At 37.9% G+C, this 8,640-nt stretch overlaps 1 pseudogene; it reads left to right on the top strand.

Annotated features, from left to right (window-relative positions):
* Positions 1-874: 874 nt before the first annotated feature.
* Positions 875-6,399, top strand: LOC708562 (aspartate aminotransferase, mitochondrial pseudogene; annotated as a pseudogene).
* Positions 6,400-8,640: the final 2,241 nt, after the last annotated feature.

Below are 8,640 nucleotides of genomic sequence, written 5' to 3'. Positions count from 1 at the left end.
TTATCACCCAGGTACTGAGCATAGTACCCAGTAGATTGTTTTTCAGCCCTCTCTTCCCCATCTAGTAGTTCAGTGTCTATTGCTGCTATCTTTATGTCTATGAGTACCCAATGTTTAGCTCCCACTTACAAGTAAGAACATGTGGTATTTGGTTTTCTGTTCCTCTGTTAATTTGCTTAGGATAATGGCCTCCAGCTGCATCCAAGTGACTGCAAAAGATATGATCTCATTCTTTTATGGATGTGTAGTATTCCATGATATATACACACCACATTTTCTTTATCCAATCCACAACTGATGGGCACCTGGGTTGATTCCCTGTCTTTGCTATTGTGAATAGTGCTGCAATGAACATACAGGTGCATGTTTGTCTTTATGACAGAAAATTTATTTTCTTTTAAACATATACCCAGTAATGGGATTTCTGGTTTGAATAATAGTTCTAACTCCTGTGAGAAATCTCTAAACTGCTTTCCACAATGGCTAAACTAATTTACATTCCCATCAATGGTGTATAAGCCTTCCTTTTTCCCTTTTCCTCTGCAGCCTCACCAGTATCTATTGTTTTTTGACTTTTTAATTTATTTACATTCAAGGTTATTATTTATATGTGAGGGCATATTCCTCTCACTTTATTAATTGATTTCTGGTTCTATACTTATTTTTGGTTTCTTTCTCTCTTATTGTTTGTCATTGTTGTTTGGTGTTTTTTTTTTTTTTTTGTCATGGTAATATTTGTGTTTTATCTCTTCTTTGTTTGTGTGTTTGCTCCAGCAGTGGTTTATATATATATATATTTTTAATGATGGTACATGTTATTCTTTTGCTTCCAGTCATAGGACTAAAGAGTTTTTGTAGTGCCAATTTAGTGGCGATGGATTCCCTCAGCTTGTTTGTTTGGCAAAGACGTCAGTTCTCCTTCATGTGTGAAGAATATGAAACCAAACTAAATGTTCAGCATGGATGGATGAAGAAAATGTGGTGTATATATATATATATATACACACACACACACATATATATATATACACACACAATGGAATACTATTCAGACATAAGAAAAATAAAATCATGTCATCTGCAGCAACATGGATGGAACTAGAAGTCATTATGTTAAGTATTAAGTTTAAGAAGCCAGGCATAGAAAGAAAATGACTCACGTTCTCACTCACATGTGGGAGCTAAAAAAGTTGTAGAGATGTTTCACCTCCTTGGTTAGATGTATTCCTAGGTATTTCTTTTTTCTTTTTCTTTTTTTTTTTTTTTTTTGCAGCTCTTTTAATGGTATTGCATTCTTGATTTTATTCTCAGCTTGAATGTTATTGTTGTATAGAAATACTACTGATTTTTGTTCATTGATTTTGTATCCTGAAACTTTACTGAAGTTTAGATCCAGGAGACATTTGGCAGAGTCTTTGGGGTTTTCTAGGTATAGAATAATATCATCTTTGAATAGAAATAATTTGGCTTCCTTTTTTTTTTTTTTTTCTATTTGAATGCCTTTTATTTCTTTCTCTTGCCTGATTGCTTTGGCTAAGTCTTCCTCCTTTTTATTTTGTATTTCAGATTCCAAAGGGTGACGAAAGTACCCATTGCCTATTTAGAAGAAATTTTAGTCCAATTTTGTCATTTCACTATATACCAAAACTGTGTTCTTTAAATCCATAAAGGTTGGTGACTTCCTCACAGTCATACAATATGTTCACATTCATCTAGGGATAATATTTTGGTCTTTCCCTACGGTATCATTCTGCAAGTGTTATAAAGAAAAGGAAGAAAGGAAAAGGGGCAGGTAGGGAGAGAAAGAGGGAGGGAAAAGTTCTCGTTATATAATCAGGCAATGCATATTTGATTTACCTTTAGAATCTGAATTCTAATATTTTATATATTATTTTACACTTTATGTAGTGATAACTGCTTCATTATCAAACTTGGTTAAACAACCTCACTCTGGCCCCCTCCCCACAATGGTAGTCAGCATCATGGAAGATAGATCTGAACTGCTTGGAAGAAATAGATATTTCTTTCTTTTTCTTCTCTCTGTGATTATTTTGTTAGAATAATCAGAGTATGTGTGAGAATTTGTCCTTGTCATAGAATCTGTGCTCTTAGACATTTTGTTCCCAGAGGATTCTGTCAAGATATTCATTGAAGAAAGCAGAATTATTGCAGTTTCAAAACTCTTTGACAAATGTTTTTTCCCTGTATTCTAATGCCTAAATCTCAGTATTAAAAATAGTCATGTTTAAGGACTGAAGTCATCATCCTTTGTAAAACCAGTATCTCCAATTTTAATGAATGTGATTATCTTTGATAAATGTCATTCCATTTCTTTTTGGTGAACCCCTGTGGCTATTCATCTTTCATAAGAATAGCTGAAAATAACTAGAATTTTTAAAACAGCATTAAACATAAATGAAACAGTGAAAAATAAATTCCTGGAAAAAAAATCAGGAAATTGACTTGTTTGAAATCAAATATTTTCAAGAGAAAGATTACCTTTAAATAAATAAGTGTGCTCAAAGCCAAGAGTTGTGGCTGGTACCTCTAATCTCAGCAATTTGGGAAGCTGAGGTGGGGGGTTTGCTTGATGCCAGGAATTTGAGATGAGCCCAGACAACATAGCCAAATCTTGTCTGTACAAATATACATATACATATATATGTGAGTGTGTGTGTGTATATATGTGTGTGTGTGTGTATATATGTGTATATATATATGTCAGGTATGGTGGTACACAACTGTAGTCCCAGATATTTAGGAGGCTGAAGTAGGAGGATGGCTTGGCCCAGGAATTTGAGGCTGCAGTGAGCTATGATTGCATGGCACCATTGCTAGTTCCTTCAAGAAATAAAAAAATCAACCAGAAGGGATCAGTGTCAAATATGGAGAATTTCATATTTTTTCTTTTAGGTACAAATTTGTGTAAGAAGTGAATTTATATAAAATAGAACAAACTGGTCAAAAGTCTGTAAAAATATCTGAAGTCAAGAATAATTTTTGATTTATTTATTTATGGGGAAATTTCTATATTCTCTTGTAGCAATTAATGTTATGGAAAGACAGTATCCACTGAAAATCTAGTTTAGGAATTAAAGTAAGATGAGAAATTAATCTTTAAAAATTGTTTTTGCCTTTGTAGATCATATTGATAGGAATATGAAAACATTATTGACTTTGCTAAAATACAATCTTATGTTTAAGGAGTCATTTAAGAAAAACACAATTCAAAATTATGAATTAGGACTTTAAGCATTGCAAAAATGCTCCCGGCTTATGCTTCACCCATTTTTCAACTTATATGATGTAAATTTTGGAGGAAGAGCTCACATAATTCCTTGTTTGCCATTCAAATTTTCTGTTCCTATTTTCTGTGCTCAAATGCAGAAGGTACGTTAATGGAACCTGAATCATCATTCATCCAGTAAAATCCCTGCTCTTCATTCATTCAATCAATACTTTTAATTCATTCCATTTAATCACCAGTACCCATTTTGTATTCTTCCTTCTCAACATAAGCATCTATTCTCATGTCTTTTTCTTTATAAGTGCTTTTGGAAAAGGCATATATTTTTTATGTGTGTACATTTTCAACTTATGTAAATGCTATTAGTTTACAGATAAGATAATATGTTTTTAAAAATATTGTTACTTGGCATTATGTTTATAAGATTCATCCATGTGACTATATGTACATCTAGTCCGTTGCTTCCTTTTACTCTGTAGTACCATATGAAGGGCATCCATCAACCTTTATCTATCCATTCTCCTTGCAATGAACTTGCCAAACCTCACCTTCAACGCCAGTCTTCCCCAAATAATGCTGTAATAAATGTTACACCTCTCCTCTTAGAAGTCTGCATGAGAGCCGGGCGCAGTGGCTCACGCCTGTAACCCCAGCACTTTAGGAGGCCGAGGCAGGCGGGTCAGGAAGTCAGGAGATCAACACCATCCTGGCCAACATGGTGAAACCCCGTCTCTAGTAAAATACAAAAAAAATTAGCTGGTCATGTTGGCACCTGCCTGTAATCCCAGCTACTTGGGAGGCTGAGGCAGGAGAATAGCTTGAACCAGGGAGTGGGAGGTTGCAGTGACCCGAGATCGCGCCACACTCCAGCCTGGCAACAGAGTGAGACTCCGTCTCAAAAAAAAAAAAAAAAAAAAAAAAGTCTGCATGAGAAATTTATTGGCATATCTAACTAGTAGTGGAACTGCTGAATCACACTGCAGGTGGGATTATACAAAATTTAGTTAAATGTACCAGATGCTCTCCACAGGGGCTGCTGCAGTTTACAATTCCAGGTCTCCACACCCCATCAGTTATCCATCTTTCCAATTTTTGTTAATCCAATAGGTGTCAAGTGATGTTGCTTTGCTTTGATTTGCATGTCTCTGATTTCTAGCAAGTTTGAGTGTGTCTTTATGTATTTATGTACAGTTAGTCTTTTGGTGTCCATGGGAGATTGGATCCAGGACCTTCCGCAAATACCAAAATATGCAGATGCTCAAGTCCCTGATATAAAATGGTGTAGTATTTGCATATAACATATGCACATGCTCCCATATGATTTAAATTATCCCTAGATTACATATAATACCTAAGACAATGTAAACTCTATGTAAATATTGATTGTACTGTATTGTTTAGGGAATGATGACAAGAAGAAAAGTCTGTGCATGTTTAGTACAGACACAACCATTCGTTTTTATATGTGAATATTTTCCATCCTCAGTTGGTTGAATACACTAATATAAAACCCACAAACAGGAGCCGGCTCCCTGTGTGTGTGTCCGCTCGCCCTCTGTTGCGTCCTGCGGCGGCCCACTGCCCTCCTACCGTCCACCGTGGCTCTGCTGCACTCCGGCCGCGTCCTCTCCGGGATCGTCGCCGCCTTCCACCCGGGCCTCGCCGCCGCGGCCTCTGCCAGAGCCAGCTCCTGGTGGACCCATGTGGAAATGGGACCTCCAGATCCCATTCTGGGTGTCACTGAAGCCTTTAAGAGGGACACCAATAGCAAAAAGATGAATCTGGGAGTTGGTGCCTACCGGGATGATAACGGAAAGCCTTAGGTGCTGCCTATCGTCCACAAGGCAGAGGCCCAGATTGCCGCAAAGAATGTGGACAAGGAATACCTGCCCGTTGAGGGACTGGCTGAATTTTGCAAGGCATCTGCAAAACTAGCCCTGGGTGAGAAGAGCGAAGTCTGGAAGAGTGGCTGGTTTGTCACTGTGCAGACCATTTCTGGAGCTGGAGCCTTAAGGATCGGAGCCAGTTTTCTGCAGAAATTTTTTAAGTTCAGCCGAGATGTTTTTCAGCCCAAACCAAGCTGGGAAAACCACACACCCATCTTCAGGGATGCTGGCATGCAGCTACGAGGTTATCGGTATTGTGACCCCAAGACTTGCGATTTTGACTTCACAGGCGCTGTGGAGGATATTTCAAAAATACCAGAGCAGATTGTTCTTCTTCTGCATCCCTGTGCCCACAATCCCACGGGAGTGGACCCGCGTCCGGAACGGTGGAAGGAAAGAGCAACAGTGGCGAAGAAAAGGAATCTCTTTGCGCTCTTTGACATGGCCTACCAAGGCTTTGCCAGTGGTGATGGTGATAAGGATGCCTGGGCTGTGCGCCACTTCATCGAACAGGGCATTAATGTTTGTCTCTGCCAATCATATGCCAAGAACATGGGCTTATATGGTGAGCGTGTAGGAGCCTTCACTATGGTCTGCAAAGATGCGGATAAAGCCAAAAGGGTAGAGTCACAGTTGAAGATCTTGATCCATCCCACCTATTCCAACCCTCCCCTCAATGGGGCCCGGATTGCTGCTGCCATTCTGAACACCCCAGATTTGTGAAAACAATGGTTGCAAGAAGTGAAAGGCATGGCCGACCGCATCATTGGCATGTGGACTCAACTGGTCTCCAACCTCAAGAAGGAGGGTTCCACCCACAACGGGCAACACATCACTGACCAAATTGGTATGTTCTGTTTCACAGGGTTAAAGCCTGAACAGGTGGAGCAACTGACCAAGGAGTTCTCCATCTACATGACCAAGGATGGCCGCATCTCTGTGGCAGGGGTCACCTCCGGCAACGTGGGCTACCTTGCCCATGCCATTCATCAGGTCACCAAGTAATGTCCCTGGTGCAGGGAAACAGAGACAACCTTTCTGTCCTCAGCCTCTGCTATTGAGAGCTTCACACAGACGATGAGAGAAGGTGGATGGTGCTGAGTGGATCATTTCTTTCAACCACAGTGTGTAACACTCAGCATTTGAATGTTTCTCAGAAAAGAACATGTAGTGACACAGGGCAGAGGCATCCGTGGCTGGCGTCTGGAACATTAAACCAAACTCTCTCCCCTGTCCTTTTATCTCCAACTTTTTTCAAAGAGTTTACATGTGCAAGAAAGTCATTGCACCAAAAAACCTGTCAATTATACCATTGCAATATTTCAGAAGTTTTAACTGAAGTGTCAGGTTCCTTGTGAGAAATAGCACACGTTAGAGGCTTTGAGAGAAGACCTAGTTCTGTCATGAACAGTCGGCCTTGTGTCTGTCCTCCCATCTTGGAGCAACCTTATCAACAGGCTGCACTGCAGAAATGATGTTTTATGAAAACCAATGAGGCTGCTGCCACTCCAGCAAGGAAAATAATGCAATTTCCTGTCTTATGTAAGAAAAAGAGAGCCTTCTCTTTTCAAAAAAAAAAAGAGAGCCTTGTCATTGCTGTTCTTTTCCTTACGTACAAACATTTTTAACTACTGCAGATTTTCATCCCATTCTACTGCTTGACTGACCATCAACTCCATCCTATTGAGATTTATTTAAGAATGAAGAACATAATTTTCTGCTGATGCCATACCTTCACCTTTCTCAGCAAAGAATAGTGGACAGTAGGAAACTGTACTTTATCTAGGCATCCTCTTGAATGATTGTGCAAGTTTCTCTGGTTGGGATGTTGTCTCTGCCCAGTTGGACCTCCTCCCTTTGTTGAATGCGCTATACAGTCACTCATCTCACACCGTGAGTCCAGTGGTGCAGGGTGGTACCAGGAAAGAGGATATTCTAGGCTTTGTGTGCTGCTAGCTGGGCTCAGGCTTCACCTACCGGAAAGAACCACCATCTGCTCTAACCATGTAGACTTATTGAGGCCTGGTTTCTCTGTTACAATAAAATTACTGTAGACCCCCCCCCAAAAAAATACAAAACAAAACCCATAGATACAGAGAGCTGACTATACTTCCTAAGTTTGGAGTTTCTTATTCAGACCCTTTGCCCATTTTTCTATTGCAGTTACTGTCATTTTCCTATCAATTAACAATGTCTATACATTTATACATGGTATTTTCTGAATATTATTCACTTTTTTGCCAAGACATATAAGACTCTTCTCTCATTTTTTTCGCTATAAGAACCATCCATATTATATGTCTTTGAATAGAAATCTTTAATTTTGATACAATCAAATTTATCATGCATATGCCTTATTATTTTTACTTTTGAAGTTTTACCAAGTCATGCTTTATAAATATGTATATATATGCATATAAATCCTGTATTTCTATTAACTTTAATATAAAGTTTTTTTCCTCTTACACATTTAGTTTTTAATCAATTTTTTTATATGTGTAATGTAGGGATTCAGTTTTATTTTTTAAAGAAGTTAGTTTCACAAATACATTATTTGTTATTGATCCATAATATTTTACTTATTTATGGAGTAATGTGATATTTTGTTACATGCATAAAATGTGTAATGATCAAGTCAGGGTATTTGGGATATCCATCATCTTGAAGACTTATCATTTCTATCACTTGGGAACATTTCAAGTCCTCTCTTGTAGCTACTTTGTTATATGCCGTATATTATTGTCATTTCTAGTCATTCTAGTTCACTGTCAAACATTAGAAGTTATATCTTCTATCTAACTGTATGTTTGCACCCATTAACCAACCTCTCTTCATCCCCTCTCCCACTCACATACTCTTCTGCCTCTGGTATCTATCATTCTACTCTCTACCTCCATGAAATCAACTTTTTTAGCTCCCACATGTGAGTGAGGACATGAGTATTTGTCTTTCTATGCCTAGCTTTCTAAACTTAATACTTAACATAATGACTTCCAGTTCCATCCATGTTACTGCAGATGACATGATTTTATTCTTCTTAAGTCTGAATAGGATTCCATTGTGTATATATATATATATATATATATATATACACACACCACATTTTCTTCATCCATCCATTGCTGAACATTTAGTTTTGTTTCATACATATGTTACTGTGAATAGTGCTGCAATAAACGTTGGAGTGCTTATATCTCTTTGTTATACTGATTCCTTTCCTTTAGGATAAATACCCAGTAGTGAAATGGCTGGATTGTATAGTAGTTTTATTTTTAGATTTTTGAGAAGTTCCACACTGTTTTCCATAGTGGCTATACTAATTTACATTTTCACTAACAGTGTATAAGAGTTCTTGATTACTCCAGCAAGTGGCTTATTGATGTTATCTTTTCAAAACACAAACTTTTTTGTTTACCCTTTGTATTATTTTGTCTCTATTTTGTTTAATTCTGTTCTGATCTTTATTTTATTCCTTCTACTAATTTTGGTTTCGGTTCACTCTTGCTT

Source organism: Macaca mulatta, chromosome 18 (assembly GCF_049350105.2).
Source record: "Macaca mulatta isolate MMU2019108-1 chromosome 18, T2T-MMU8v2.0, whole genome shotgun sequence".
Lineage (NCBI taxonomy): Eukaryota > Metazoa > Chordata > Mammalia > Primates > Cercopithecidae > Macaca > Macaca mulatta.
Note: the sequence above shows the minus strand (reverse complement) of the source record. Positions and strands in the feature narration are given on the sequence as shown.